This window comes from Pollicipes pollicipes, unplaced genomic scaffold (assembly GCF_011947565.3).
Source record: "Pollicipes pollicipes isolate AB1234 unplaced genomic scaffold, Ppol_2.1 Scaffold_7261;HRSCAF=8764_pilon_pilon_pilon, whole genome shotgun sequence".
NCBI classification, from domain to species: Eukaryota; Metazoa; Arthropoda; class Thecostraca; order Pollicipedomorpha; family Pollicipedidae; genus Pollicipes; species Pollicipes pollicipes.
Genome location: NW_023597054.1, coordinates 30,818,467 through 30,825,136, shown reverse-complemented (window position 1 = coordinate 30,825,136; position 6,670 = coordinate 30,818,467).

Genomic DNA, 6,670 nt, shown 5'->3' with positions numbered 1-6,670 from the left:
GTCATCGTACCTACATCGTTTGCCATCGTCATCGTGCTCAATTCACGTTATCGCACCTTGCACAATGTTGATTGAGAGCAGTTGACAGCGGTTACACCTGGAAACGTGCTCACGAACGCCAGATATGAACGACTCGACGATCATATTTTTCTCGGCCTTGATCGCCGCATACCTTATGGAATGGTAAAATGTAAATGGCGTTACTATGACGCTTGATAAATGAAAGTTTTCTTGCATATGCACAATGTAGTCGCATAGGTGGTTCTCAACGCAAATTGCCAAGGATGTGTGGCAACCCCGTGTTCTTAATGCACGCGGGTTACCTCCGTGCAAAAGCTCATCCCCATTCCCCTCCTCTCACCCCGCTCTTCCTACCCTTAACTCACTCTCCTGTCCTCCCTTTCCCCACGACGGTCAGTTATTCTGCCTGCCCACGAGCGGAGAATGTCCAAATAATTATGTCACCAAATTGCCCAACAGCCATTAACGTCCAAACGAATTAAATCTCCCGGCTGGTCCGTCACCATGTCGTGCACCTCGTGCAACAATGGACAGTTCAAGGCGGTCTCTCCCCGTCCTTCAAGAGCTCGGCCAAGCGGGTCCGCATATCGCAGAACATGTCCATCTTGTTTGTGACGGCTGCTATGTATTTTTCAACTCTGATGTAGTATGCTGCGGTTACCTGACGTAATGTCCATCAGCACTGCTCCCAAGTGCAGGGGTAGTTGCCCTCGTGGTGTCCCGGGATCAAGGACTTCATTGCAAGTTGGCTTTGCAAGACACGCTCTCGGTCGACCCAAAACATCAGGAGGGTGCCGAAACGTGTACGAAATGGTATTGCCCCGTTCTGGACATTTCTGACATTCGTCATATCGTGTATCCCGTACCGAACAAGACGCCTGATCGTTGGCAGTGTGCGATGTAAATTGCGGAACTAAAGCCACATCAGCTTGAAATCCATGATGTTTTTATGTGTGCTTAAAACATATGACTCCGATTCAACGTCTCTGAGAAATTTAGCTCACCTCCCCATTTTATTTGCGTCTTCTCATGATAGGTAAATTTAGTACCTTGTAGCAAAATACCCTAAGACCACTTAACGCTTTTGGGTGTCTTCAAAATACGCTCAAAGAAAACCGGCAGACTTGATGTTTGCGGTCTGCCTTGCAAGGGTAAGAGTGTTGCTTTCCATTCTCCGGTCACCTTTGATAGCAAAGCATGCCGTAGAAGGAATATTTCAAACTTACGTTGTCGTCGAAGCTCAGTTCCTGCTCTTAACCTTCGTCGCTCGATGTCTACAATCCTGCCACCTTCGCAACACCGTGTCCGATTACGGTCTGTTCTTGAAATTTATCGTGGTGCATACAATAGAGTAGGCAGGGTGTGGGAGGGGTACAGCGGGCCTATGTCCCCACCCCTTAAGTTCGGAGGGGCCGGAACCGGCTGGAGATCGGATTCAGGAGCCACGGCCCGCAGGGCCGGCAATGCAATGCCAGCGAGAGGCCTCTGTTCGCCGATCACGGCCCCCTGAATTCCCAACGGCCTGAATGTCGGCCGGACACCAGCAGTAACGCAGAGCCGGATCCAGGGCGGCATGGAGCTGACGGCTCATATCCCAAGCGGGGATGCAGCCGGAGCCAGCGATTCGCATTGGTCAGGGCCCCAGCGTCTGCCACAGCGCCTGACGGGGGTGAGGGGGGCCCTGTGCTGGCAAGGGCCCCGAGCCGGCCAGAGACAGTGTTCGAGGAGGCTCGAAGAGCCTAGAGGGCCCACCGGGTCCGACGATCAAGGGCCCGATTTTGGGGCCCAAGGGCATGAAGGCTGGTTGGAATCCAGGCACCGCCAGTACCACACAGTCAGATGCGTGCCGGTATTGGCCTGAGGGCCCGCTTCCCAATCAGCTACAAACCCGAGGCCAGTGATCTATACTGGCCCTGTATCTACCAGAGGCCCATAGCGCTTAACAAAGGATCCTGTGAGCGCAAAGGGCCTCAAGCCGACAAAGGGCACTTTTCAATGAGGCCCGAAGGGTGGTCCAACAGAACCGACGATCAAAGGCCTGTTGGAAGGCGTAAGGGACCACAGGCTACCTGTAGGTTATATGAAGAGTGGCAGCCCGTAGGGTCGTGGTCTGAAATATCAGTCAGAGGTCCTCCTGCGCCGTTTGAGGGCCCCTGAGACAATGCGAGTGTCTAAGTTGGCCAGAGACCACCAACAACCGAACAGTTGGCTCCCCGCCAGTCTGAACCCTGGGGGCCCATTTCCCAAATAGGAACAAGGCCGGGGCCACAATTTGAGTTAGTCAGGGTCCCTGAAACAATGGTTGGGGCCCCTGTGTCGGTCAGGGCTCACAGCGCCTAACAAGGGTGATGTGTCAGCCAATGGCCCCCAGTCGGTCACGGTCTTTGAGGAGATTCGAAGCGACGCCGAAGGGCGTCTCGGGACCAAAGATCAAGGGCATGAATTGGCTCGCCCCCCCCCCCCCCCCCATTCGTAGTGTCATGACCTGACATGTCAGTTAGGGGACTTTTACTATGGCCCACATAATAATGTTGCACTATCCCTATTATACAGAGCCTCGACGAGGAGCCAAACAGGCCTAACCTAACCTAACCTAATCTAACCTAACCTAACCTAACCCAACCTAACCTAAGACGGCTCCATGTCCGTCTGAGCCCTTGAGGCCCATTAACCCAAGCAGGAACCAGGCCGGGGCCTGCGATTTGCAATCTTAGGGGGTCCCTAGTATGATGAGGGGCTTTGGGGGCGTGCAGGGGCCACAGCGCATAACAGGAGTCCTGTGGCGGTTAGTAGCCCCGAGTCGACCAGGAGCGGTGTTTGAGGAGGTCCGAAAAGGGTCGAAGGGTCTCTTGCGAACAAAAATATCAACAGCCTAATTGGGAGACGTTGTAAGGACCCGAAGGGGTGGTTGTAGGTCACAATAATGACCGCGGCTCGTAAGGTAGTGATCTCAAATGTCCGTTAGAAGGACTCTTGCACAGATTGGAGACCCCTGGGATGGAGCGTTCCTCTTTTTTCGGTCAGAGACCACGACACCGGATCAGTCGTCTCCGTGTCGGCCTGAGCTCTGGGCCCATTTCCAAACAGGGGCAATGTCGGGCCCGCGATTTACATGGATTGGAGCCCCTACAGAATGCGGGGTTCCGTATCGTTCATGGGCCCACAGTGCCTATTACGGTTTTTTAATACGGTTAATTTGTCAACAAGGCGCCTCGAGTCCATCAGGGAAAGATTTGCTTAAAAGGGGTGCGGAAAGGACCCCGAATGGCAGAGGGCCTCTCGTGTTGGTCGGCCCCCGTGATAATGAAAGGGAACATGAGAACTTATCATGAATGTTCACATTGAGGCAATGAAAGTGTCCTGTGGTAGTCAGGTTCATCAGTACCGAACGGTTAGCTCTCTAGGTTAGTTAGCTTTATCCAGCAACGATTAGCTCATATCTATGTATATATGCATATACATATGTACAGATCTATATGTGTTTTCTTACCGTCCGTAACTGGACTAGAAGCCAGACGACCCAGTAAGACCAATTCTGCTTGAAGTTTATAGTCAATAAACTAAAAATGTAATGCATTAAACGCCTGCAGAAAGTATACCACAGACCCTCTTCATTTTACAATGGTTCAGCGGATCCTCTTTAAAACGATAGAAGTCAGAAACTTTGTCAGAATCTTTAACTGCGGTGCGCAGAGATGCCAAGTTCCCAGCAAGTGTAGATTGTAGATGAGAATGGCTCAACGGTTTTATCAACATCAGCAAGTCATTCTTGTCTGGATATCTTCAGCATTCAGCCATAGTCGACTAGTGATAGGAATTACATGACGCAGTTTTACGCATGCGCACTTGCCTATCTTAGCATCAAAAATATCGACGCCAGGCGTTGCGGTCTCCATGGACCCTGCAGCGTCGGCCCCGCGGTTAGCACTAGCCCGTGGCCAGCGGGTGGACGAAAATGATGACGCATTTGAATGAAGTGCGTCTGAACACTTTAAGGCATAAAATCATGCATTTCGAGATGCTCCGGGCGTGTGTTTCACGTGTGCGATTTTTAGATTTATGGAAAACGGATTGGTCTCTACATCAACGCGAAGTGGTGCTGGAATCTGGTGGGTGGAACTGGAACAGCAAGGGCAGAATCTCTATTTTTCCTATTGTTTTAACTGTAAATCTGTCCAGAGGGCAGCCTCAATGGTCGTAAACAAGGCTCGCTCAGCCTGACCTTTCAAGTGTACGAATTAATTTAGGAGGCATTCAGACATAATCTCACAATGGTCGTTGTTGCGCGCACGGCGCCCCCCCCCCCCCCCCCCGCTTGACGGGAATTGCAGCGGCCAGCGCCGGTCGGCTTTACGGAAATTGCAACCCACGTCATCGCTGTTTCTGCTGCCCGAGGTTGCCGGGAGTACGTCCACCGATCAGTACGAGGTGCAACGGGCGGTGTGAGAGGCCTACGCCAACGATGCCTCTTACCTCTCACCTCTTACTACCTCGAGCCGCTGTTCCTCTCAGCAGCAAGAGAGGAGCATGAGCTCCCTCCTGCCCCTTCCACGGGAGTTGTTGGTACCCCTGGTGGTCTGACCTGGTACCCCTGGTGGTCTGACCTGGTGCCCCTGATTGTTTGACCTGGTGCCCCTGTGGATCTAACCTGGTACATCTGATGGTCACACCTGGCACCCTGGGTGGTCTGACGTTGGACGTGCTCCTTCCGCGGGTCCATCTACAATGGTGCCCCTTAGTTGACCTGGTGAGATGTAGGGCTTCTTCTCTGCATCACCTAATGATGCCTCCGCGAGTGAAGAAAAACCGTGGTCGTCCAAAAGGCAGTGTCACCACAGTCGTAGGATCAACAAAAAAGGTATGCTTGGTTAATTAATGAGAATCAATCGCAGCCTGCTAATGACAATTTTTTCTTCATCCAGATCTTGAACATTAGTGGGTTCGAAAATGTGACAGTCTCAAATGTGGCACGTTCCGTTCACGATCAATGGTTATTGCAGAAACTGCATAACGCGGTGCGGAAGTAGTTCGTAATGTTTCTCTGGGCTCGTTGCAATGCCTTGCTGTATATTTTATTCATGTCTTCTTCTTTCCTCAGAGTACTGAACAGCAGTCGTGGACGGCGTGTGAGCGCTAGCTTGCACCATCTACGCATAGGTCTTCAAAGCCATCATCAGCGTGCACCCCGTGATCTCGCGCAGGCGTTCTTTGAAATGGACACGACTTCGCCCACCGGAAATGCCTTGGCTCTTCCGAAGATTTGAAGCGTTCTTGGACTTGTGCTGTTATAGAGAGCGTGTTCGGTACATATTCATTGCATGTCATGAAGTGAATGGCTAGGTTTCCGTGACCTACCTTTGTATGCAGCTATGGCTACTGCAACACCCATCTGAGGACTCGGTGACGCTGGAAACGTGTCTTGCGTTGTTTGTTTTTAAAATGAATGAGCGTTGTAGAACAACACCGTTTGCTATGTCATTGTTGCTTGCGTCCGAATTATTGCGTCGCTAGACGTGCTTGTATCCTCTCCTTGCTAGTCGAGGAAATCCTTGAGCGAGCTAGAGTGTGCTGTGTAGCTGAACTAACAAGCTTCGCCAAATGCCTATTGTACGTTATTCGCTGACAATTCATTTTATCGCATCCCAGCACTCAGGTTTGTCTTTATAAGTGTGCGGAATTTTTCCTCTTGACATAGCGGGATTGTCTTGCCAATTGCGCCGTGCAACGCGGTGAAAGATCTGTGCCATTGTGACATGATCACTATTTCGCGCAAAATGCACCTGTGATTTGCTCGTACGGTGGCCTGCCCAGAACCGTATGTTGTGTAACTTCCAGGCTGGGATTATTCCAGAGAGGTCTTTTGACCTCAATACCTGTAAAATACACAATACACATTGAAAACTAACCAACGATGTATTGTAAAGACTATTGCATGTGTATTGCGCGCTGTGAAAAGCCCACGTATCTACAAATGTGTCTAATGAAGCCCCCCAAAAATCTGGCGGGTTTCATCAGCATGCGTCTGACCACCCGCGGCTCAAGTGGCAGACCTGACTGAGAATGACTGGCTTGTTCATGTTCATGCTCATTTTATACGCAAATTATTCCAACAAGTGCTATGCTGCGTTTATCCTCAAGAGCTCATCACTGGAGTATGTGCACGGGACGGCACATGAACGTATGTATTTCAAAAGCGTTTTTCATAGTCGGCTTATATCTTCTGAAAATTTAAGACACCGGTTTTGCATCCTGTTTTGGTTCAAAAATGGGTCATTTGCTGGAGAAAGACCAGCCACTACATCGCCACGGGAGCTGTCTGTTATAGTGGACACCGCACGTCCCCAGAAATGGTGCCGCTTCGAGACCGCTCCAGGAGGTTGCGGAAAGGCAGCGATTTTGAATGGCTGCTAGGCTCCTCCCGAAAGTGCCAGCCACTGGGGTTAAAGAAGACAGTTCATTGAATGGCGTGATGGCGTTGCTCCCGAACTGTCTAAATTTGGTCTCATCCTGCTTGGAATCGGACAGTACTGACAGGGATGTATCCTAAGGATTGGTAGGAGAAGGTATGGGCCACACCACCGACCCCTTGGGCCACTCATGAGCGACCCCCTTGGGTCACACCAACACTTCAGCTTTAAACCATATAGCC